Source organism: Cheilinus undulatus, linkage group 19, assembly GCF_018320785.1.
Source record: "Cheilinus undulatus linkage group 19, ASM1832078v1, whole genome shotgun sequence".
Lineage (NCBI taxonomy): Eukaryota > Metazoa > Chordata > Actinopteri > Labriformes > Labridae > Cheilinus > Cheilinus undulatus.
Window position 1 is genome coordinate 41562712 of NC_054883.1, and position 26399 is coordinate 41589110.

The 26399-nt window shown below is 39.2% G+C and overlaps 1 long non-coding RNA gene across 2 annotated transcripts; it reads left to right on the top strand.

Moving 5' to 3' along the window:
- The first annotated feature begins 18119 nt into the window (after positions 1–18119).
- On the top strand, positions 18120–19195 carry LOC121527557. 2 transcript variants are annotated; one of them, XR_005993428.1, is made up of 3 exons: positions 18120–18259; positions 18607–18779; positions 18931–19195. It is a non-coding gene; the product is annotated as an uncharacterized LOC121527557 (long non-coding RNA). The 2 variants fall into 2 exon arrangements; XR_005993427.1 differs by lacking the exon at positions 18120–18259 and having other exon boundaries at positions 18477–18779.
- Positions 19196–26399: the final 7204 nt, after the last annotated feature.

Consider the following 26399-nt stretch of genomic DNA (forward strand, 5'->3'; position numbering starts at 1 on the left):
AAATTTATTCAGGTATGTTTTTCCTTCTGTACATTTGTTACTGTGTTTATGAAACGTATGAATATAATTACATTTTTCTTTATTGTATGTCTGTTCAGAGCTTGACTGAAAGAGGAATGCTATGAGGATGATGATACCCATTTTGACAGATTTTGTTCTCTGAATTTATTCAGACCTCGACTGCGAGAGATTAACCCTTGACCTACTGTCCCGGCGCCGGCGCTTTGTTTTATATGTCCGGAGTATTATTACCGTAACTCTGTCAAAGTTTGTCTGATCAGAAAAATTCCAACGGCATTGGAAAGTTGAGAATTGTGGGCATGCGCACATATATGGTTCATTATGGTACTCACAACCATGTGACGAGGGCATTCATAGCAAAACACCAGAAGTATTGCGAGACCACTACACGGATTCTCAACACTGTAACTCCTAGAAAGTTTGCTCAATCTAAAAAACTCAACGCTGACAGAGAGCTGAGAATCTGTGCTTTCTAGCAATAATGATGTGTGGTATATATATTACAGTAATGTCGAACAGCACCACAAAAACGGCAGCTTTGGCAGAAGACGAGTGAGAAAGGAGAGTGAAGGAAGAGAGTAAAAGGAGAGCGAGCCAGAGTGGTGTTTAGTTTTCTAAAAATAGCGTTAGATAGTGGCATCTGTGCGTGTCTGTCATGTGCAATAACAACATGTTACTGAGAATGTTGAGAATGCATTTTTCCACCTTTATTTGCACTAATTGTGGCCTATGTATATAATTATCTTTTGCACACCCAGAGTCCTAGACTCCAAAAATGATTGTTCTAAACATGTATAGGTTCATATTTCAAATGTCAAATCAAAACTTCATGAGCAATAACAACATTTCTTCTCATAAAAGCCATGAAAAACAAATCTGTTTTTGTGTTTGTCTTCTTTTAAACTGCTGACAATTCCATATAATGTGCAATAATCATTAACCAGATGTTGAAAAGTCAAGTTCAAGTACTCCTGGGAAAAGGGACCAAAGCTCTCAGACTTAAGGCATTTCCTGACTATTTTACAGCCAGAATAACAAAATATGTCCAAACTGACATTTTTAGACTCAGTAGGTAAAGGGTTAAACTCAAACTTCATGAGATCAGCCTTTGTCTGTGTTTCATTCCAGCCCCTGAACACAACACAGAGTAGCTGCAGTGAGCAGCACCGCTCCAGCTGCACCACTATGTTGATCTGGTAAACAAACATTTTGACAGACTGCATTTATGACCTTTTGTGACTAAATTTGGACAACACTGTAAATAATGAACATATTTAATAGTAACAATGTCTTTACTTATAACTCCCTGATGCATTACAGCAACAAATAATAAAACAAATAATAATGAATAAAGGTCATTCTGATCTCTGGTTTTACCTCTAACACATTATTAGTGAAACAAAGAAGACTGATAACTGCTCAAGAATAACAGAATGATCGTATGTAAAGTAGTTCAATAATGTGAAGTGAAACAGACATCAAAAAGCCAACAGTAATTGTTCAAAAAGGCCGTGTTCAGTGGGTGCAAATAGAAAAAATCATGTCTTGACCAGCTTCCCTGTTGGACGATTGAAGCCATATAATTAGGACAGAGGAACCAGCTTCCAAGGCTCTGTCACAGCTCTACTGGGTATTTTGCTGCTCTGTTTTGTGGTTGCATCCAGACATAGTTTAGTCTTCACGTCTGGAGGTTCTAGACTCATTTTAGAACGGAGACTGACTCGGCAAAAGAAGGCTGGAACACAATAAACTAACCCCAGACTGTATGAAACATGGACATGGGGTCAGTGATGTCACTCATTGGTTTTTCAAACACAGTTTTGGGTCAAAATGCCGACTCACGCCACTTTAGGTCAACTTTGAAACAAAGAGGTGGAGTTAAGGCAGTTCTTTAGCCTCCTGCCAACAGTAATAATGCACCGTTTCAGTCAGCTAAGAGCTGCTACTGCACTAACTGTCCATTTTAAGTCCAATGACTGTTGAAGAGAACAGCTATGAAATACCTCAGTCACTACTGATGTCTACAAAGGTTGAAGTACTGTCATTTGACCTTTGACCTGTCATTGACCAGCATTTAAACACTGTCATACTTGATTTCTCTGCCTCATTGTCTAATGTTGAGATTACAGCATCAGGGCATTGTTTTCAATCACATTAAGAGGATTAGAATATTACAGTAGTGAGGGTTCAGCGGGGGCAGCAGTCAGTCATGACCTTATGCAACAAAACAGTTGGGTTGGTGTCGTCGTTAGCAGCTTTTACCAAGGATTACCTCTGCCTTTAAACCCAAAATCATCTGTGACCTTTGCCCTGAATGCTTCCTTTGCCACATCATGCTTATCCTGACAGCAGCACGCCATAGCTTCTGCTTCTACCACACCCAAATGAGCAGCATGTAGAGGTGGCTGAGAGGCGAGCAGCAGATATGGTGAAACACCATCGATCTCTGTCAGGAAATGAGGTCGCTGCTGCAGTAAAGGTTTGAGGAATCTGCTGTGAGCCAGCTAGAGTACACAAAGAGGAGAAAGAAGGGAGTGTAAAGGCTAAAAATAGCCTCTAATATTTGGAGGGATATGGACACCAGAGAAGAAGGCAATGAATATGAATGTGATGATGCCAAGTGACACAATTTAAAATCTATGCAAATACTGAAATTCATATTAACTTTGATCAAATATATGCCATGGCTGTATGCCGTCTGCTGTTGGCTTCTGTTTAACCATAACTAGAGTGGAGATGCATGCAGACATGGAGGAAGAACGGGAAGTTTAAGAGGCTGTAAGTGGGAGTGTAGAAAAATGACCAGATAAAAAAAGGAAAATACTCCAAGAACAACACAAATAATGCAGCATGTAACATGCAGCTCAGTTGCATATGTTACATTTTGAACATTTAAGTCACCTTTCACTCATTTTCCCCAACATTTTTGCTGCTTTTTTACAATTTTAATCTCTTTTCACACATTTTCCCCACCTTTTTGCCAATTTTAGTCACTTCTAACTCATTTTACTCCACCTTTTTGCTGCTTTTTGCAAATTTTAGTCACTTTTCACTCATTTTCCTTCACCCTTTTGCAAATTTTAGTCAGTTTTGACTCATTTTCCCTACCTTTTTGCCAATTTTAGTCACTTCTAACTCATTTTACTTCACCTTTTTGCTGCTTTTTGTCAATTTTAGTCACTTCTAACTCATTTTCCTCAACCTTTTTGCAAATTTTAGTCACTTTTCACTTATTTTCCCCATCTTTTTGCCAATTTTAGTTTTATTTCCACTCATTTTCACCACCTTTTTGCTGCTTGTTGCCAATTTAAGTCACTTTCAATCATTTTTTTGCTGTTTTTTTAACCATTATTTCCACTTGTTAGTCATTTTTTTGTCACATCTAACCCATTTCTGCCACTTTTTCTCCACATTTTTTTGCCTCTTTTCACCCTATTCACCCAACTTTTTTGCAGCTTTTTCACCTATTTTGCCAGCGTTAATTTATTCTTATTGCCACTTTCACACCTTAGATTGTGTCTTTTTGGTTGAGCAGGGCTGAGTAACACGGCCTTAGATTCTGCACCAGTGGGCTCACACTGATTATGTAAGTGGTGCCCATTTTAATAAGGGATTGAGATCAACTGAAGGGATAATCTATCATTTTACATTCTGCATATTAAATCAGGGTTTCCAGGAATCTGCTGCCCTAGTAATAATCAGTGTTCTCCCCCTTTTTATTCATTTCTCAAAGACATTATTCATCAGCAGAGTTTTAAAAATTCATGTACAGTATGGAGGGGTGGCATTTCAGAAACTCTGAGTACTGTACACGTCCCAGAGATGAAACCAAGCCTTTTATTAGACTGAAATTATTGCTGCTTTTATGCATTTAATTCCAATGTAGTGCTTGTTTCATGAAAAGAAACCAGAACCAACATGACTAAAATCAACCAAATGGCAACAACAATTTCATGGAATAATGCCCTCATTGCAGAGGATTTCTCCTATTCCTATTTCCGATTTCTTCCTATTATTTTCATTTCCAGCAGATGCTCTTTGTGACAGATGGACACACACACTGACAGTTTCAACCTAATACTCTAACAAGACAGCCCATTTCACCCAAACACAAAAACACAGATCCACTCCTGTCTGGCTTGTATGGGCTAATGTTTTTCTGCCAGTAACCCAGAGGGGAGATGGGTGCATAGATGGAAGCCAGAGATCATGGGTGCTGGGGGGGATTCAGTGCACACACTGCATGTGCCAAGTCTCCCATCAAATAATACTTCTGTGCACCCTCTAACTGGGAGGCACAGAAACAAGGCCAGCTCCCCACTGTGTCCCTGAAAGCACAGAGGACGCCTGCAGCCACAGACAGACCCTTCAGTCCCCCTATGTGTACATCCTAAGATCTGGAGTCTCGCCTCTGCGTCATTCAATGAATTTTTCACCGCCACCTGCTGCACGTCCGCCGTCTCCTATAGAGCGTGTGTGAGCTGTCTACATGAGCAAACAAAGACCTGAAAGTGGGAAGGATTTTAAAATTCTGCTCACGTTCCCAACAGGCTCATTCATCATTTCCCTACACTGTAAAAATCAGACAGGACAGAATCAACTAACCCTGGCTGTCTTTATGTCAGTGACAGCTTCTCTGATGAAGTTTGAAACTGATAATGATTAAATCAAAATTATTGCTGATGTCTACTTTTGACCTACATAATTCCTAAAAAGGTGGGATGTCACAAAAATGTGAATTAAAGCCAAAGTCAATGAAAGTCTGTGTGTGCAAAATAAGTGCAATAGGGCAAAGTGCAACACACAACGGCACTTTAAAGCTCTAGCACTTTAGCACACAGGCACTTTAACTTCACAAGCCAAATCCTCATGCTTTCTTTTTTCTGATCTGTCATGAGTTTATTGTCTGTCTAGGTTGTTTATTGTACTTTTTGTTCTTATTTGTCTTTTATTCTCTACCTTTTATTGCTATTCTAGCTCTGTTTTATTGATTGTACGTTATTAACATCAACCTGCCCAGGGTCAAAGGACGGAAATTAGCCACTGGCTACAATCCTATTTACATGCAAGTGTTCAATAAGATGTACTGACCCTGATATTTCAAATAAAAATAAATACAAATACAAATGTTTGGGGATCTCTGAGACAAATATAAACTCGTCTTAAGAGGGTAAAATATGTGATTTTTAAAAAAACAATTTCAGAATAGCTCGGCCGGCTGGATGGTGTTGATAAAATATGGCTTTTGCTTTGTATGGCGTAGTCTCTATTAAATCTGGAGACACAGTGGTGAAGAATTCAGTGTTGATTTTTGGCCTTACTCCTTACACGCAGATTTCTCCGTATTCTCTGAGTCTTGTGATGATATTACGGTCTGTAGATCAGGGGTGTCAAACTCAAGGCCCGGGGGCCAAATCCGGCCCGTGGCACAGTTATACCTGGCCCACCAGTTCATATCATATTTTTATTAGAACTGGCCCACCAGTATGAGGTCTGCAGATTTCCTCCAGTATAACCATAGGAATTTAACCTGGATGAAAATATCCTTAGTAAGTCAAAAGAATTAGAAATAGTGAAGTTTAAATAATTTGATAAAAGGTCAGGAATGTGGGAAAAGAAATTTGTGTTTTCATTTTGTATTTTCTAATTTGCATCTCACAACTACAACTTAAAGTTATGGTTTTGACTTTTTATCTCATATTTTAACCCTTACATCTCATAACTTTGACTTTTATCTCATATTTTGACCATTTAGATTCACAATTTTAATTTCTAAGTTAAATTTTGGATGTTTTAAACTCATGAAATTGAATTTTATCTTACATTTTGACATTTTCAACTCCTAACTTTGAATTTTAATATATTAACCTTTTTTTATTAACCTTTTCTATTTAAAATCTTACATTTTTTGTTCATCTTTGGACCTTTATGGCTCAATATTTTTTATTTTATCTCATGCTTTGACATTGAGGACTCAGGTGGTAACCAGAACTCCTCATCCTCAAATCAACTTTGAGCTTAAAAAGCCAACGTCCATGACACTCATTTATTAATTTAAGCTTCTTCATGAGGTCTGATTTTGTTCTGCAGTTTTAACCAACCATGCATGAGAAAAGTAGAAACCTGGTATTTGGTGAATCTGTTGTAAAAGCGTTCATTAGACCAGCAGTTTTAAAACGGTGTGGCCGGGCTCACTAGTGAGCCTTAAGGCTAGTCCAGGTGTGCCGTGGGAATTTGTACAAAACATTATTACTACACCTTTATGGCAAGTACTGTAACCAGACCTGCTGCCCACAGATCTGGACCCCTGAAAAACCCCAGAGACTGGGTCCTCCCCATTCGGGATTTATTGATGATATCAGTGTGTGTGTGTTGGATCAGTAGCATTGGTGCTAGCATCCTGGCTAACAGTTACCTCATTAAGAGCTGGAAAGAATGGCAGGCTATTGGGTGAAAATTGGTGTTGAAATTATTAATTCATGCAATTCAAACAATTTTGCTGCTTTTTGCTTTTTTGCCACTTCTTACTACTACTTTTGACCCTTTTTTGCCCCTTTTGCCCAATTTTGCGATTGTTTGGCGTTTATTTGCCATTTTTCCCACCACTAATAACCCCTTTTACCACCTTTTAGTAACTTTGACTCTTTTTTTAGCTACTTTCCTGCCACTTGTGATCTATTTTGCCAATTTTTGCCCACTTTCGCCTTTGTTTGACCACTTTTTTGTCAAATTTTGCCCTTTTTTTATCACTTTTAACCCGTCTTTAACACCTTTTAACAACATTTAACCCTTTTAGACCACTTGTAACCCATTTCTACCCCTATTTTGACAGTTTCAACAAGTTTTTTGCTAATTTCATCCCATTGTTTGTCCACTTTGTACCAATTTTCGCCCATTTCTGACTTTGTTTTGCCACTTTCTGCCCACTTTTGCCATCTCCATGATCCCCCAGTTGGCTGGGCCCCAGAAGGCTCTCCCCCTTATCTCCCTTTATTGGCCACCTTGACTGTATTATTATATTATTACTATATCATTATTTAAAAAGTCTGTTTTGTATCGATTTAAGTATGGTGTGCCTTGAGATTTTGGCTTAACCTTAGGTGTGCCTTGAGCGAATTAAAGTTTGAAAACCACTGCATTAGCAGCATGAATTAACACTGGAGCCATAAAGGCCGGTCCTGTTGCTGGTGATGGTGAGTCTGGACAATAGCCTCCTTGGAGATGGCGTGTGTGAAGCATCTGCTCAGACCTGAAACTCTCAGCGACAAGCATTCAAGCACACGATTGGAATATCAAAAGTTCTCAGCTTGACCGTTTTTATCTTTCTACCAGAATGAAAGGAAGTGCCGAGGATCACAGCTTCAGTCCAGTTGGTTACAGGCTCATTCAGATGCATATGAACCTCCCCAGTCCCCCACCCCCACCCCTCTCATCCTGCTCTGACTTGGTTTTCTGTTCAAAGTCCAGTTTTGTATTTCCCTCTGGCTCTGCAGCTCGTTTTCTCTGAATGTGTCTGGTGAATAGCAAAGTGCTCCTTGTGCTCCTTCTGCAGCTGACCTCTTTCTGTTAGGACAGAGGAGGCGTGCTTTGCATGCGAACGCTGGTGAGCATAATGCATATGGCTCTATTCATGGCGCTCATCCTTCATCTTTTAATGTATGAAGCTGAGTTTATCTCAGCGATGCTGATGACTACGGAGCAGCTGAGGGGAAAGGACATACAGTACCGACGGCTGTGGGTACAGTATGTGTGCATGTGTTGATTTATCTCCTCTTTAAACGCTGCAGCAGTTGGACAGACGTGTCTGGTGTTTAACAGTGTTACTCAGCCAAACTGCTGAAAAACAAAAAAATAATTTAAGTGGTGAAAAGTGGCAAAAACAGCCTGAAGTAGAAATAAAAATAAGTTAAAGGTGGCAAAAATGGTCAAAAAGCAACAAAAATGGGTAAAAATGGGCAAAAATGGGGAGGAAAAGGGCCAGAAAGCAGCAAAAATGGGTGAGAAGTGACACAAAATGAGTTACAGGTATCAAAAAGTGATTCAAAAGTGGCAAAAAAAGAGTGAAAAGTGACTAAAATGAGCAAAAAGCAGTCAAGAATGGCAAAAAGGGCAACAATGGGCAAAAAAAGTTGTATTTAATGGCAAAAGGTAGCTTTAATGGGCGAAAAGTGGCAAAAAATGGTGAAAAGGGCAAAAAAGTTTCCCTTTTTAATGGTTTTCTGGGGGAATAATATTTTAAAATAAGACATTAAAGAGCCACATGTGGCTCCAGAGCCACACGGTGAGTATCACTGGTTTAACATAACACTTACTGGTGGATTCCCTGTGGTGGAAAATATCCAGGTCTTTTTATAGCAGGGCTGCAAGAGGAACAAGTGTAGTGCTGCTCTTTTACAGTATTACCAGAAATGAAACACTAATCATAAGCTAATTCAGTCATATCCATCTGTTCAGATTTGTGAGTCTTATTTGCACACAGCTGACATCTGAAGACATGAGAATCATTCCACATTAAAGTTCTGTGGTAAAACTTTCTCAGTTAGGCATGGCTGGTGCTAAACCACAAATAATGAACCAATCAATGCCTAAAAAACAATCATGCAAATAGATACACCTTAGCTACTTGACTTTGGGATGAATTAGAGCGGAGACTGAGAGCCAGGCCTTCTCCTCCAACATCCAAGCCAAAATAAACTGACTTTAAACATTTAAATTTCAAACCAAATGTGCATTCTGACTACAACCAGCCAAATGTTGAGACTTTTCAGCAAATGGAGTGAATACCTGTCCCTACAACTCCATGACCCAGCGCAGTGTGAGCACTTTTAATCCAGTAGTGGAATAAAAGTTGGGATTACTTGGAAGTCTTACACAACGTAATCCCTGTAGGGAAAACAGATTCAATCAAATCTGGGTCTCGACGGAGAGCTTTGGAATTTCTTTTCATTTCAACCAACACTGCACAAAATAGGGAATTGCATAAGAAAGGTTTCAGAGACCGTGCGAATAGACCACCGCCATTATTCATGCAATTAGCTGGCCGTCAGTGAGCAAACACTGAGCACATGTCCTGCAAGATTACACACAAGAGACAGAGGGAAAACAAATCTGGAGACTCAGACGTGTACCCCATCGTTCTCATTGTTCTTCATCTGGCATGACAGGATAAAATTTCCCCAAATATTATCAGGAATAATAATCCACATCCTGCTCATGGTCGTGGTTTGGGTCTGAGAGTCAGGTCGGAATGAGTGAAGACATGAAGTAGCACAGATTTCCCCTCTGTCATCCTCTCTGCCTGTACTGTAACCCACTCAGATTACGTAAAACACACTGTCCCCAATCCAGTCCCTCCTAATGAATCATCTGGACCGAGGCAGAGCAGGGTCAGACTTGTACACAGTTAGTAAGTACCATTTTATTCCCTTTTTAGAGGTTTATCCCACTTCATCTCATTTTAGCCTCATTCCTCACAGTTAGATCGGATGTGCTCTTTATGTAGAGCAAGGGTGTCAAACTCAGTCCCAGCAGGGTCCAGTATCTGGATTTAGGTCTAACCTGAGGGCCGAACAGGGTCAACATTTCACCAAAAACTGACAACCTCATTTTCACCAGTGATGAATTATGGGAAATAAAAAACAACTTAGCTCTGATGATAAAGGATTTTCAGATTGGAAAGTCAAAATGATAAATTTAAAGGCTCAAAATCTGAGGTAAAACATCAAACTTATTAGTTTAAAAGGTCAGAACACAAAATTAAAAGAAAAATAGAATAGAAAAAATAATAAAAGGCAGAAGTATGAGTCTGAAAGTCAAAATCATAAATGTAAAAGATCACTATATGAGATAAAATTCACAGCTGTGAATTTAAAAGATGAACTATGAGAATGTGAAATTAAAGCTGTTTTAAAGCTGAAAATAGGAAAAAAAAAATCAAAATCCTGGGTTTTAAAGCTCAAAATATGAGGTAAAATTAAGAACTGTGAACTTAAAATGTAAAATATGAGATGAAATTAAAAATTGTGAGTTTAAAAGGCCTAAATATGAGGGGGAAAATCAAAATCATGACTTTAAAGGTCACAATATGAGATAAAAAGCCAAAATTATGCTTTGAAAAGGTCAAAACATGGAATAAAAATTCTAAATCCTGATTTTAAATTGTAATTGTAAGATGCAAAATTGAAAATTGGAAATGAAAACACAAAGTGATTTTATCTTATTGTTTTTACTCTCGACTCTAAATTTGTCGACTTAAGGAGATTTTTAACCATCAAGGTTTAGTTTACATTTTTATAATGGAGGAAATCTGCAGACCTCATACTGGTGGGCCAGTTAGAGTTAAAATGGGATCTGATCTTGCGGGCCGGGTATAACTGTACCACGGGCCGGATTTGGCCCCCGGGTCTTGAGTTTGACTCCCCTGATGTAGAGTGTTCTCTGCTCAGTATGTCTTTATTTGTCTGCAAATGAACAGAAACCACCTGGAGAACAGGTGGTGCTTGTTTCAGTTTAATAGCCCAATTATCATTATCAGGTAATGACCTTCAAATGTCACAGCTCATTAAAAAACCTAAAGCCTGTTTGCATTTTTACATTACAAACATTTCTAATGACTGAAAGGGGCAAGAAGCTGACTCTGATGTGCAACTTTTAAAGCTGATGTCCCGTGACAACAGAGGAAACATGCTGAACAAGTTGAAGGAAATGCCTTCCTGTTAGTGTGAACACAGAGCTGAGAACAACAAACCCAGAGAGAGTTCAGTCTCTTTTGAGAACTGGTTACTTAAAGATAAAGAGAAGCGATTGAGATCTGAGGAAAATAGAAGATACTTGGGCCTTACTAACAGATATGTACTCAGTGAAAAGGTCCTAAAATCATATTATAACCTTGAAGGTCAGGTCAGGTGTTGGAGCATATGCTGGTTCAGCACTCTGCCCTTCAACCCTGGTCCTATACTGCTCTGGCCTCCTGATGGCTATTCTCCACACCTGTGTCACGCCCACGCCTCATCTCTCCAGGTATCCTCCCACCTGCACCCTCCATGATGCACGCTGTTGGCCCCAGCATCTGGACCAACCAACCAACCAGGTCCTGTGTACCCAGTATGCAGTTAGCTGGATCAGGCCTGGGAAAGCATGCCAGATGCCCATAAAAGCGCAGCAGCTGTTCCCGTATCAAGCAGCTGACCCTTCCCATCCCGCTCTCCTGAACTTGTCAGCATTAGACACAAGGCCTTGCCAATGATACCCAAAAATGTGCCAAAGAGAGGATGACATGTGACTGATGACCATCAGTCAACGTCCAGGCCTCACAAGAGTATGGCAAGACCTGGGGGACCAGAAACCAAAAGACTGGCTTTTGTCCGAATTATCTGATACCACGAACGCCACACTGTATTGCCACATGCACAGATCCAAGTCTGTGGTTGAGCTCAGCCGCGCAATTTGGTCGACTAAAACTATGACTAAAAATGTTCATCAACAGCCTTTTTTAACATGAAAAAACTAAGTCAAACAAAAATAGATCTGTGATGCCTAAAACTAGACTGAGACTAACAAAAATAGATCTGTGATGCCTAAAACTAGACTAAAACTAACAAAAATAGATCTGTGATGACTAAAACTAGACTAAAACTAACAAAAATAGATCTGTGATGCCTAAAACTAGACTGAGAGTAACAAGAATAGATCTGAGATGCCTAAAACTAGACTGAGACTAACAAGAATAGATCTGAGATGCCTAAAACTAGACTGAGACTAACAAGAATAGATCTGAGATGCCTAAAACTAGACTAAAACTAACAAAAATAGATCTGTGATGACTATAACTAGACTAAAACTAACAAAAATAGATCTGTGATGCCTAAAACTAGACTAAAACTAACAAAAATAGGTCTGAGAGTAACAAAAATAGGTCTGTGACGCCTAAAACTAGACTAAAACTAACAAAAATAGGTCTGTGATGACTAAAACTAGACTAAAACTAACAAAAATAGGTCTGAGAGTAACAAAAATAGATCTGTGACGCCTAAAACTAGACTAAAACTAACAAAAATAGATCTGTGATGCCTAAAACTAGACTAAAACTAACAAAAATAGATCTGTGATGCCTAAAACTAGACTAAAACTAACAAAAATAGGTCTGTGACGCCTAAAACTAGACTAAAACTAACAAAAATAGGTCTGAGAGTAACAAAAATAGGTCTGTGACGCCTAAAACTAGACTAAAACTAACAAAAATAGGTCTGAGAGTAACAAAAATAGATCTGTGATGACTAAAACTAGACTAAAACTAACAAAAATAGGTCTGTGATGACTAAAACTAGACTAAAACTAACAAAAATAGGTCTGTGACGCCTAAAACTAGACTAAAACTAACAAAAATAGATCTGTGATGCCTAAAACTAGACTAAAACTAACAAAAATAGATCTGTGATGCCTAAAACTAGACTAAAACTAACAAAAATAGATCTGTGATGCCTAAAACTAGACTAAAACTAACAAAAATAGGTCTGTGACGCCTAAAACTAGACTAAAACTAACAAAAATAGATCTGTGATGCCTAAAACTAGACTAAAACTAACAAAAATAGATCTGTGACGCCTAAAACTAGACTAAAACTAACAAAAATAGATCTGTGATGACTAAAACTAGACTAAAACTAACAAAAATAGATCTGTGATGACTAAAACTAGACTAAAACTAACAAAAATAGGTCTGTGATGACTAAAACTAGACTAAAACTAACAAAAATAGATCTGTGATGCCTAAAACTAGACTAAAACTAACAAAAATAGATCTGTGATGACTAAAATTGAGGAAAACTAAGTTTAGTTTTCACCAAGATGACTAAAACTAGACTAAACTGTAATGTAGCTCAAAATCTGTGGTATCTCTCCACTGTGTGTAAATCTGTCAAAAACGACACATCTGTATCTATTCTGTCTCTCAGCTGTAGAAAGCAGGGACCCCAGGTTTGGCAGAGAACACACTACAATGATTTTTACCAGATTTAGGCAAGAGAATAAATGCTTGGACTAAAAGTAAAGACTAAAATGTGAGGACTTTTTATGGACTAAAACTAGAATAAAACTAAAAAGAACAGAAATGACAAAAATGTGACTAAAACTAAAATGTTTTTCATTCACAGACTAAAATCAAAAATAGCTGCCAAAATTATAACTGTTTCTAACCAGGTCCAAATGTTTCAGCCTGGAGCTTTCTGGATGAATTCACCAGTGAGAAACACAGAAACAGGCTCATCCATCTGCTTTGCAAGGCTGAACAGCGATCTTTATTGTCCCAGAGCATCCCAGCATCCCAACATGGACACATTCTTTATCTTGCCTACCCTACATGGCCTGTGCAGACCAAACGACACACCCCGGCTCAGAACATGCAAACTCCAGGTAAGTCAATGCTGATACTACCCTTGTTTGACTCAGAAGTAAGGTAAGATTTGAATGGATCAACAGTGAGATTAACCTTGCAAAGCACATGGATTCACCTGTTTCTGTGTTTCTCACTGGCTAATCCGTCTTGCATAGCTACCATCTGAACTGTTTGGCGCGGTTAGAAAGTGACAGGACCAATCAGCGACAGCAACAAGAGGCTGGTGCAATTATGGTGGAAGAGATTAGCGTGGATGCTGCTAAAGCACCAGTTTTATCAGAACTTGATGACATTTTTTCGTTAAAAGAAGAACAAAGAACAGCAGTGAGTTTTTTCTTTTCAAAAACCACAAAAGTCAAGTACTGACATGTCTACAGTCGCCATGGTTACCGTTATTCCTTGGTAGCTGCGCATGCACACCTCTATGTCACGTGTTTTGTTGCTCTGATTGGCCCATAAAGATGTGACGGACAGAACGTTCATCCAATCACACTCCGACTAAAAGTAAAGACTAAAATGTGAGAACTTTTTATGGACTAAAACTAGACTAAAACTAAAGGGACAGAAATGACTGAAATGTGACTAAAACTAAAATGCTTTTCACTTGAGTCTGTTTCTAACCAGGTCCAAATGGTTCAGATGGGAGCTTTCTAGATGGATTTGCCAGTGAGAAACACGGAAACAGGCTCATCCATCTGCTTTGCAAGGCTGAACAGCGATCTTTATTGTCCCAGAGCATCCCAGCATCCCAACATGGACACATTCTTTATCTTGCCTACCCTACATGGCCTGTGCAGACCAAACGACACACCCCGGCTCAGAACATGCAAACTCCAGGTAAGTCAATGCTGATACTACCCTTGTTTGACTCAGAAGTAAGGTAAGATTTGAATGGATCAGCAGTGAGATTTGCTGTAGTCCATACCAGCTCTAGCCTCAGGACTTCCACTTCATGCAAAATCCTCCAAACCAAGACAATTTGTTTAGCTAGACACTCTGGTCTGAACTGAGATGACGTTTATTGACCATGAATAGCAGACATGCACACAGAAGGACCATTTATCAAAGATCTGCACAGATACTCACCAAAAAGCCTGCAGCTGTGACTTTATCTCATTCCTGTAAACTACAGCTGCAAGATAAAGATCACTTAAAGAAACCCACAGAGTAAACACATGCTACAGCTAAGAGATATGTAAATCAGTGGTAGATACAGTAAAATCAGACTGTCGCCATCACAATACTTGGTGTTCCACCCTCATTCACATGAATTATGAGCCGTTCAGATGTCAGATCAATGCTGGGAGCAGGTGGTGGGAACACAACAATCAGCTTGGCTATAAATAATTCTCCAGTAGCTGCTGTCATCTTCAGGCTTATTAAGCACCATAATCCTGCTGTGGCAGGCTTCTACATTTAGCCACCATGAAACCCACTGTTCATCTCATACTAATAACTAAACACACGGTGACAGCCTGAGAGAAAATGAGCTAGTCAGAGCTGTAGCAACATCCTTTTAAGAGAAGTATTCAGTTGTTTTGTGGATGTTCAGGCCTTTGTGAGGATGTGATAAATGCTTAAATGTGATCTTAAACTGTGAAGTCTTCCTTTAATGGCCGCCTGGATTAGATTGAAATTTTAACAGAAGGCATTCATGAGTTATTTTTCCAGAACCAGCCAACTGAAGAGCGAAATGACTGAAGAGCAAAAGGAGCTTCAGACAAAAGGAGCCTCAGACATGTGCTTTCTATCCAGTAAAAAATACAAGAACTCTGCACTGTGCTGTATGTTTCACTGCTCTGCAATTCACAAATAACACCTTTGTGATTTAAGGTGTAAAAATAGTGGGACATTGCATAAAATGTTCATAGAAACTGAATGTGATCATTTCAAAGCATTGAAATTGTGAAATCATTAAAAGACAAAATGTGAAATGTTGAAATCAAACATTTTATTTTTAGAAAATAATCTGCCCATATCAGATTTAATACCAGCTGTTCCTAAAAGCTGTTTACTCTGTAACATCATTTTTCTTTCATTAATCCTGAAAGTAATCCCCATATTCTTTTGTATTGACAAGTATTTTTCACCTTTGTGGACTCTTCCTAATTCTTACTTAACAAGTGAGTCAGCCTCTCTGGAATGTTCATTTGATTCCCAAACAAATCACTAAACTGTTGCCAGTAAATATTATTAACTGAGAGATGAGCCATCAGTGTTTACTCTGAGTATATCCCATCTTTTCTAGGCTTTTTACCTCTGTCTCTTCATTTAAAACAGGCAAAGTATATTATATTGTATTAAATTAAATTATATTATATTATATTATATCATATTATATTATATTATATTTTTATATTATGTCATATTATATAATATTATATTATCATTACCTTAACTTTTAAACCACACAAGCTTTCAGTCTGTATATATATTGCTGCTGTCAAACAATTACAATTTTTAATCAGATTAATCACAGGGTTGCTGTGGATTAATTTTGATTAATCATGATGAAATATCATTCATATTTAATCTATATTAATCGCATTTCATTTTGCATAAGCAAACAGACTCAAGAAAGAAGGGAATATATATGCAATATATGCTTATTCCATTAAGCTGGGAGTGCTTTGGTGAAAATAAAACTTCTTCCTGCAGAATGTGCATAAAACTTAATGTCGGTCAGCTGTTCCATCTTGGGTTTTTTTGTACTCAAATTTCCCATTGAGAAAGCCAACGTGCTGTTTAGCATCTTTCATATTGAGTTGGTTGGTCACTGCCAGATCAACGGCTCATTTGAGCAGCGGCATGCTCGACGGTAACCCTACTTGGACAAACTGCCCGAACTGTGTTGCCAGAGACCTTACAGGGATTTTGAGTCATTCTGCACTGTAGATGGGTTAACTGCCTGAAAAATTTTAATCAGATTAATCATGATGATGGATTAATCCGCATTAATGCATCAATTTTCACAGCCCTAATATACAGTGCCTAACACATGTATTAGAGCACCTGTCATATCTGTCTCAGAGACCATCCAGCATCATGAAGTGCTTTAATGCGGACTCTTTCATTTTCAGTCAGCTCTCCACGTTTTACCATTTTGAACAGGAATGAGGAATTTCAAACTGAATTCACCCAAATTTGAGCCGGCTCACTGGGCTTCTCTGAGAAGTCAGAAATGAATCAAGCATAACATTCAACCACTAAAACTCATTTTTCTGTTCAGGAATGACAGTAAATAACTATAATCTGACATATTAATCAAGAAATATTAATGTGCTTTACTATTTTTCAGGGTTTTTTGTAAATCAGTACATTTGGAAATTCATGGATAACAATAATAATTCTATTTTAGCATTAAAAATATCATTTGGGTTAAAGAGCTTCTACATATTGGTGTATTAACCATTGCAGAAACATCAAAAATGATTTTGGTAATTACCAATGCTGTTAATTTCGGGCAGCTGTGGCATAAACCTGACTTTGGTTAGGGTTAGGGTGGTCTAATACATTTGTTAAGCACTGTATATATATATATATATATATATATATATGTGTGTTTGTATAAAAGTGATATTATACTCCAGTGCCAGCCAGATTGGCCTGATTATCTGTCTATCTTTCTAGTATCTTTACATCTTACACTCCTACTGCACACAAACTCTTCAGAAAAAAAAATTCTGAAACCTTGTTTTGGTCAATTATATTTCCTTTAATAATACTAATTGGAACAGTTTTTATATTGTTGGAAAGCCTATTTAGTCACTTTTTTAATGAGGTATGACTTGTAAGGGTCATGGCTTCTTGGAATGAGCAACACAGCTAGACCAGGGCTGACACCCAATAATGCTGACGCTGCGTACCAGAACGCTTCCAGACTTTTTGAGCCCCTCATGCACCCTCTTTGAGCATATCTGCAGACTTAGCGTGAGGGAATTACCCATACTTCATCGCATTGTGACATACAACAGTGACTCCCTAGAGATGCCTGCAGTCAAACCCTATAAGAGTGAAGTGAAAATAGCAAAACGATAAAAAACATGGAAGCTGCAGTAAGTGTTGATGTTGCAAAAAAAAAAAAGGTATTTTTTTTCCTTTTAGTATATTATATGAACTAGTCTTCATCCACTGAGGAAATAGGTTTAGAGGCACACTTGTTACCTCCACCAAGGAGGTCATGTGATCAGGTTTGTTTGTTCGTTTGTTCATTTGTTAGCAACATAACTCAAAAAGTTGTGGATGGATTTGATGAAATTTTCAGAAAATATCAGAAATGGCATAAAGAAGAACTGATTCAATTTTGGGAGTGATCCGGATCACCGTCTGGATCCAGGATTTTTTCAAAGGATTCTGTACTATTGGGAGATAGGGCTAATGGCAGAGGTCTACGCTGTTACCACTTTACACCAGGAGATGGCGGACATGAGTAACTTCAATCCCAGCAGTATTTTGGGTGTGTTTCTGTTTAAAGTTTTGGAGTTTATAGAGTTTGAAAGACGCACGCCCGGTCGAGGAGACGAGTCGGAGCGTAACAGAGAGAAAGACAGCGAACTGTAGCAAGAATACTCACAATGCTGGGAGGAATAGAGGAATATTCACCCTCTGACATGACTTCCAGTTGTCCGGTGAGACCATGGGTGAGACTGTCAGTGCGATTCTTAAAGGATTCTTCATGATTAGGAGATAGGGCTAACGGTGGAGATCTGTGCTCACCGAGTGCTTTTCTAGTCTTTATCTGTATTTATCCCTGCAAGATGCTGATTGTCAGCAAAAAAAGGGCTGTCCCACTCCTCTTTCTACCACCCCAGGCCCTTGCAGTCTCATGCAGTCAATTACATTCAAGGTGCAGTCAGTTAAGTCCATAGGGGTTAGGCTTTAGGGAGGAGAATGAGATTCAGACAAACTCAACAAAGTTGCAGACCCCATGCACACAAGTGTTGTCAAGTAGGTGCCAATCAGGTGCCAGTCATGCACCTGTGACTGGCACACACCTGGAAGCACTTGAAGCTCAGGATGAGTGAAAACCAACAGGAGAATACTGCAGGGATTTGGCACGTTTTTTTAGCTGTGTTGCTAAATGCATCCTTACACTTTTAATCTTTGATTTCTTAAATGAAACAACACAGGCTGCAAAAGAATCTTTCTTTCTCTCTTTCCTCTTTAATCCTGTGTGATGTTTTAAACTCACAGATCCTGCTGCTTGGGGCTTGGCAGGCTGCGCCACTAAAGAAATGGTTCCAGGAGGGTAAGGCATGCCACCAGATGGAACAAAACCATGGTGCAGACTAAGCACAGTGCTCACGGATGCTGTCAGCTCCCCTGACTTCACGAGGCAACTTTCCCGCAGGCTGGAAGAATTCTTGGTCAGGACATTTTACAGTTTTGTGTGTGACAACAGCATAGAAGCCTTCTAACTAATGAGGCCTTCTAAAGTATTCATCATTAGTGCTAATTAGACTTCACTACAGGTGAATCACTGCATCTTTTTTAACCGTTGATTTTTCTTTATTGCAGATATAATTATCACTGGTCACTTGGTCTAAGGGGAAACCCTGGCAAGGTCACAGTGCTTCAGGAAGATCAGATGATACTCTCACAGTTGCTCTGCTGCTGACAGGTGGATGACTGCAGATCACTCAGCACTGGAGAAAGTTGAAACTCACAGACGCTGTAGCGGCTCGTCTGTCTGCAGAAAGAGGAAGCTGACACCAGAGAGCTCAGTGTTTGAGATAAGGCTGCACTTTAACAGCAATAAACTGAGGCGTATCAATAAGGTTGATATCACTGGTTGCTGATTTATTATTGCCTGTGTAAAGTGACATGAGACTGTGACTGAGGACGTAATGAGAGCGCCACGCCCCTGCGGCGTGTTGTTGGCAAAGGTGAGGGCTTGAATGACGAGGAGAATAAATGTGTCATGAGTCGAGGACATGTAAAGATAGGACAGTCTGTGTAGTTAGAGAGAGCGGACAAGGAAAATGTTTTTTTCCCACTGTGGAAAGATCATAAAAAGGTCAATGATTAAAGCTGCCATGAGGAGCTTTGAGTAGATTATGAAACAAATGTTTTCCACAGTAGAAATATTTGTTGGGTTACACATACCGCTCCAAGACCGCTAAGACACATGAGATAGAAAGCCTTGGCCAACCAAACCAAAGAGCCAAACTGTTGACAGTGGCAAAAAAAAGGCAAAAAAAAGGTTGACATTTAAGTCTGAACATTAAAAACCTGCTGTATGAATGTGGGGAACAATAAAAAAAAAACATCAAACTAAAAATGGGTGCAAAGTCACCAAAAGTTGACTTACAGGTGTTCAAAAAGCTGCAAAAAAAGAGTAAAAGTGACTAAAGTGGGGAAAAAGCTGTAGAAAGGTGATAAAATGGGGGGAAGTGGCATTTAATGGCAAAAGTCAGCTGGCATGGGGGAAAAACTGAAAATAAGCAGGATTAAAGTGGATAAAACTGATGGAAAAAGGGCAAAAACAGGATATTTTTGGTATTTTATATTGGGATGATATTTCTTATTAGAGTACTCGATTAATCACCAGAAGAATTGACAGAGTAGAGTACTGGATTACAAACAGACTCTATCACTGCAGTCCTACTAATGCATGTTTAATTCAGCCCTTTGATGCATGAAAGGACTCCAGTATGGGGATTTAAGTTCACCTTTGGACTGAATATCAGGTTAAGTTTAGAACATTTTTTAATTTTGATAAAAACTTCACTCACAAGCTTTACAAATAAAAATTGTCGCGACCACTCTCCTCGTGTTTGGAAAGTTCTGAAATGTTTTCTCTGCTATGTTGGCTGTTATTGATTTTAGAAATGAATATTATTTTCTTCATTAAATGTGAGGCAAACCCACAGAAACTCACCAACCTCCAGATGCAGCCGATGGAAGAAACCAAGGTTGAAAACAGCTGCTGTAACGATATGCCAGGTTAAAGGACCCACAAGCAGACACAGGACAACCAGGAAAAAGTCTCAGTCCGTTTGATCAAAAATGTTCGGTACACAGGAGGTCAAATAATAATCAGGCAGAGGTACAAAATCGGCAGGCTTATCTCACATTTTTAGCTTTAAGGTTCACAGTTTTAAATTTTGAGTCGTATTTTTGACTTAAAAACATGATTGAGACTTTGTTTTTTATATATTTGCCTTTTAAAAGCATTATAATAACATCTTATTTAGTGTTTTAACCTTTTGGACTAATAAGTTTGACTTTTTATCTCAGATTTTGGGTTTTTGAACTCATCATTTTGACTTTTTAAATCTCACATCATTTATCATCAGTGTTAATATTTCCCCCCATAATTTATCACTGGTAAAGGTGAGGTTGACGGTTAAATGTGGACCCTGTTAGACCCTCAGGTTAGACCTGAATCCAGAATCTGGCCCCTTCTTGAGTTTGACATGCTCTATTAAGTCGTTTTTGATTCAATGACACTGATATCTTAGAAAAAATAAATATTTTTCATTGCAGGCTTCTCCAGGGCCCCTCCCTACTGTGGGCCCGGGTGATCAGTACCACCTTTAAAATGTATTCATTAAATACATTTAAATGGTTGAAAATGTTCTGAAATGCAAGTTGTGATTTCTCATTAGAGAGGTTGTGGTGAATCCTGAGGCTGGTCCTACTGCTGTAAAGAATAAAAATACGCCAACCCTTCATCATTTCACTGCTGCCAGTGCTCCCTCCTGACCTACATGCAGCAGCGTAATCTAGAAGACATGAGCATTTGTTATGAATCCAAAACAAGGGCAAATGGAGAGAGCAGTTGTAGAATTGTAAAAATGTGCATGTATTATTTATGAGCAGGGATTGTAAGCAGCATCAGAGACATCCCAGCAATCTGTCAGCTCTGTGGAGGTCATAGTTGCATAATTCTCCTTTAAACGACCCCGACCTCAGGCCGGAGTCTTTAAAACATCTTCATCCAGTCTGTTCTGCAAATAAAATGTCTTAGAGAATTTTAGCAAACTGAAATCTGATCTAATGCAGCCCGTCCCCATAGGAGCACATTAGACAGCATCCAGCCTCACAGAGCAGCAGTGTTGACTTCTTCAGACAGATCTATAAATAGCAGTGACGCCTGTTTCCCGGGGCTCCTCGCCGGGCCCTAATGACGGTCTGCTCCCCCTCAAAGGGCAGCATAACCTGAATTCACCACAGTGCCATCTCACCACCATCCCTCTTTATCTCTTTGATGGATGAGCAGAACACACGAGCAGATCAGCGCTGGTGTGGAGACACGGTTCACACGGACGCCGTCTTTGTTGTGACACAGAGTCTGTGATGATGAACGCCACCGTCAGTTTAATAAACTCAGTAATGCTTCTGCTGCAGCTCTGCTGGGTTTTTCAGAAAAGCAGGGTCGAATTAAAGGCCCTATTAACACATTTTCTCAATCAGCATCTTATTATGAGCAGTCTGGTTGTTAATGAGGATTCAAAATCCCACCAGGACTGAGCTAACTAGATCTCTGCTTTAAGTGAGCGGGACTGAGTGAAATAGTTCTGTGCACCAATCAGGATTTGGCAATGTTGGAATAAAAACCTGGTGACAGCTTTAGGGACTACTTTTTTCTGGCTTTTTGCCACTTCTAAACCAATCATTGCTACTCTCCTCCTAATGTTGCCTCTGTTAGCACATTATTGCCACTATTAACCCTTTTTACACCCATTTTTTCCCATTCCCCCTTTGATATGCCTATTTTTGTCAGTTTAACCTGTTTCTACCAATTTCTACTTATTTTTCTGTCTCAGTTAACCCTTTGTTGCCAGTTTATATACATTTTTCATCCCATTTCACCAACTTTTCACCCATTTTTTGCTTTTTCACCCCTTTAATCGCTATTTAAGCCCATTTTTGCCATCTTAACCACTTTTTGGTAATTTTTTGCCCCTTTCATCTTACTGTTGCCACTTCTGACCAGTTTCTGATACTTTTAAGATCCAATTTCATCATTTCTGTCCTTATTAACTGGTTTAAGCCATTTTAACCCATTTCAGTCCTTTTTTTTTTAAGGTTTATTTCGGGTATTTCTGTGCTTTTATTTGATAGAGGAGGATAGTGGATAGAGCCAGAAACAGGGACAAGAGCAGGGGAAGAGACAAGCAGCAAAGGGCCTCAGGCCAGACCCGAACCCGGGCCGTCCGCGCACATAGGGCATGCCCGAAACCACTCGGCCTCCTGTGCCCCACCCATTTCAGTTCTTAACTATTTGTTGCTTTGAAAAGAGGGGTTATTTTTTCAGGTTAAAAATACAATAATGCTCTCAAAGCTTAACTTTACAATGTAGCATGGTTTTACTGTCCTCCATGGTCCCCCAGCTTGGCTGGGCCCCAGAAAGCTGTCCCCGTTATCCCCCTAATGGGCCGCCTTGTCTCCACATGACTACTCTAGAATGCTCATGGCTGTTCAGCCAATGCAGGTCCAAAGGAACTTCCTAAAACCACAACATCTTCTTTTCCTCCTTCTCTGAATTTAATGATTTTTCGGGGGCCACACAGGAAGCTTTGGGAGGCCTGATGTGGCCCCCGGGCCACCAGTTGATGATCAGTGCTCTAAATCCAGAATTCAGCCACATGTAGATCTCAGTGTTTTCACCAGATTCCAACATTTCTAGAGTGTTCAGACACAAATAATGGATTTCACTTTACAGGGTCTTTAACATTTCTTATAGTTAACCCATTAAAAAAAGTCTAGTATGTCTGGTGACTGGTTATGATTGTTTTTAACTAATCTCTTTAGTTTCTTACTGCCTTTGTTTGTCTGTTTACAGCAGAGTTAAAGAAACGGCGCCTCTGCCAGATTTCCAGGGAACTGAGAGAAAGGGTGCGGTATGCAGAGCAACGCCGTACATTCTGGATGGACGTAGATGAAACCCACAGAAAGCAGCTGAGTCAGACTCCAAAACAGCTACCCTGTCCTCCTGGAAACATGCAGTTTTTCTTAAACCACCGTGAGGGACCTCATGTGCCCACATATCAAAGAAAGAGGTTTTCTGCTTTCAAAAATGTATGTTTAGTTTGTGCAACATTTCCATTTTTTCAATTACAGCAAAAGTAAGAGTCAGCAAAGTTTCTTACTGCAGTTGATGATCATATTTAAACTTGAGTGAACTAACCCTTTAAAAATAGTTCATCTAAAAGTGTTATTAAATGATCCACAATATACAGTTCATTAGTGAGAGGGTAATTCAAGTACTATAAGTAAAACTCAGTGCTGGATTTACAATCAGGCTTTAAATTTGAAGGATTTTTTTCTTAAGCCTAATTTATTTCACTTTAGTACCGTCTCTTTACGCTTTATTACTCAATCACAGCAGGGGCCAGATTCTGAGTTTAGGTCTAACCTAACAGGGTCAACATTTAACCATAAACGTTAACCTTATTTTCATCTGTAATGAATTATAGAGAGGAAAAAAAAACATAGCACTAATGTTAAAGGATTTTGGAATGTGAAAAAAGTTGAAATGAAAAGTTTAAAGGCTCAAAATCTGAGAGAAAAAGTCAAACTTTTTAGTTCAAAAGGTCAAAACATGAAATTAAGTCAAAATTATGTTTTCAAAAGGCAAATATCTGAGATAGATCAGTGTTACTCAACCCTGCACAACCGAAGAGTCAAACTGTTGAAAAATACCTTTGCAACAATCTAAGTGGTGAAAAGTGGCAAAAACGGCTTAAAGTAGCAATAAAAATAAGTAGAGGTGGCAAAAATCGTCAAAATGCAGCAAACATGGAGGAAAATGGGGAGGAAAGGTGAAGAAATGGTCAGAATGTAGCAACAATGGGTGAGAAGTGACAAAACTATGAGTTACAGGTGGCAAAAAATTCTCCAAAAGAGGCAAAAAAAAAGTGAAAAGTGACTTAAATGGGCCAAAAGCAGTCAAGAGTGGCAAAAAAATATGAAACAAGTGGTATCTAATGGCAAAAGATAGCTTAAATTGGCAAAAAAAAATGGTGCAATAGGGCAAAAATGGATCGCAAACCGTCTTATTACAAATGTGGCATCCATCACAGGACCGTGCTTGAAGCTGCAGAAACCTTCAGAATAATGTTTGCAAACAGAGACAGCATGGCTGATAGCTGATTTATCTGCATGTACGCGGGGTCAAACATAACATGTACATTGAAGCAGATTCAGGTCCAGGGGGGTTTGTGTAACACTGACCACTCCAAACATGGTTAATGACTCTGATAGGGCAGACGGGAAACATTTTCCATACTTTAACAGCCTCCTCTGGACTTCATCACACGTTAAACCTCTACATGACCTCCCACTCTGAACCGTGATCGTGCAGATTTCTCCAGAGAAAGAGGAAAAGTGGCGATAAATGCCTCAGCCCAATTATGAAGGGACGTGATGTGGCAGAACAAAACGCTACAGTATATTTCATTCAGCAGAGGCACGCTGAGATGAAAGTGTCTGTCATTGCTGTAAAACAGATCACAGCTTAAAGGAGGGCTGTAATCATGAAAGTATAGATGTCTATCTCCATGAAAGCAGTTGAGAAAGCTATTACAGCCCTGAGATTGGATCAGTACACAGGGACCATCTCAGTGAAATGAATGGCACCGTTTATGTTATGTAAGCACTCAAAGAGGTGAGGGAGGTGGAGAGAGAAGCCCAGCGGGGCGGGGGCTGCAGGAAGAAGTACAGTAAAGGTGATGGCAGGAGGGGTGGACGCTCAGAGCTGTTTATCCCACAGCGTCGGCTAATTTCAGGGTTTCTAGACGAGAGCTCACAGACAGCAGGCCGCCTGCGTGTGTGTCAGAGGAGGAGGCGGGGGACGCGACCTTGCAGAGATATTGTTATAATGTAAACAGTCAGGCTGCTCGCTGTGCCAGCTCAGCTACTGACCTGATTTAGAGAACCAAAAACAAGCAAACACAGTAAAAACAACCAAAATTACAAGCTTTCCAAAGTGAAGTCTGGAATTTATAGACCAAGTGTGCTGGTTCTGCAGAGTCACTGAAATATCTACCAATGAAAAGAACTTTCCAGTGGTTTTACTGAAATTATCACAACACTTTATTCTCCTAGAGAGAAATTATGAAATAAATTATTAGTATTGACTACTGTTGTAGTATACTCTAAGGCAGGGGTGTCAAACTCAAGGCCCGGGGTCCAAATCTGGCCCGTGGAACGATTATATCCGGCCCACAAGATCATATCATATTTATATTCTAACTGTCCCACCTGTATGAGGTCTGCAGATTTCCTCCAGTATCAAAATGTAAACTTCAACTCGATTATTTAAAATATTCTTGTTAAGCCATAAAAATCTGAAAAAGTAAAGAGTAAGAAAGATTTAATAAAAAGTCAAGAATGTGGGGAAAGAAATTCATTTGTGTTTTATTTCATATTTTCAGTTTTGCATCTCAAGATTACGACTCAAATTTATGATTTTGATTTTTCATTTCATGCTTCGACCTTTTAAACTCATAAGTTGGACTTTATATGTCACATTTTTGTCTTTTAGATTCCCAATTTTAAAGTTAAGTGAAATTTTCACTTTTTCCACTCCTAATTTTGGCTTTTTAATCCCATATTTTGATCAATCAGACTCAAAATTTAAAATTTTAAGTCATATTTTGACTTTTTGCAAGTGTGCACGTCTTAGAAACCCCCAGGTTCATTATTCGAAGCCCGTTGTTGCTCAACCTGCACATCGTCACCAATGAGACAGTCTCCCTCTGCTCTTGTTTATTTGGATTCCTCCCCCTCTGTATATAAATACAAACCTGCATCCTCTGGCTCTACATCTGCCAAAGTAATGTTAATAGTCTTACAATAGCTAATGGATTGTTCTCATCGTTTATTCAGTGCATCCTCCTGCCCGTCCATTGTCTTTGACATCTGGGAAACTGCTTATGAGGCGCCAGTAAAAGCTTAGGTAAACTGTTGTGTCTGATGGCTTTTTCCACCACAAATGGATGCACAAATATTCCCTACTATCCAGCAGGTGGATGTAT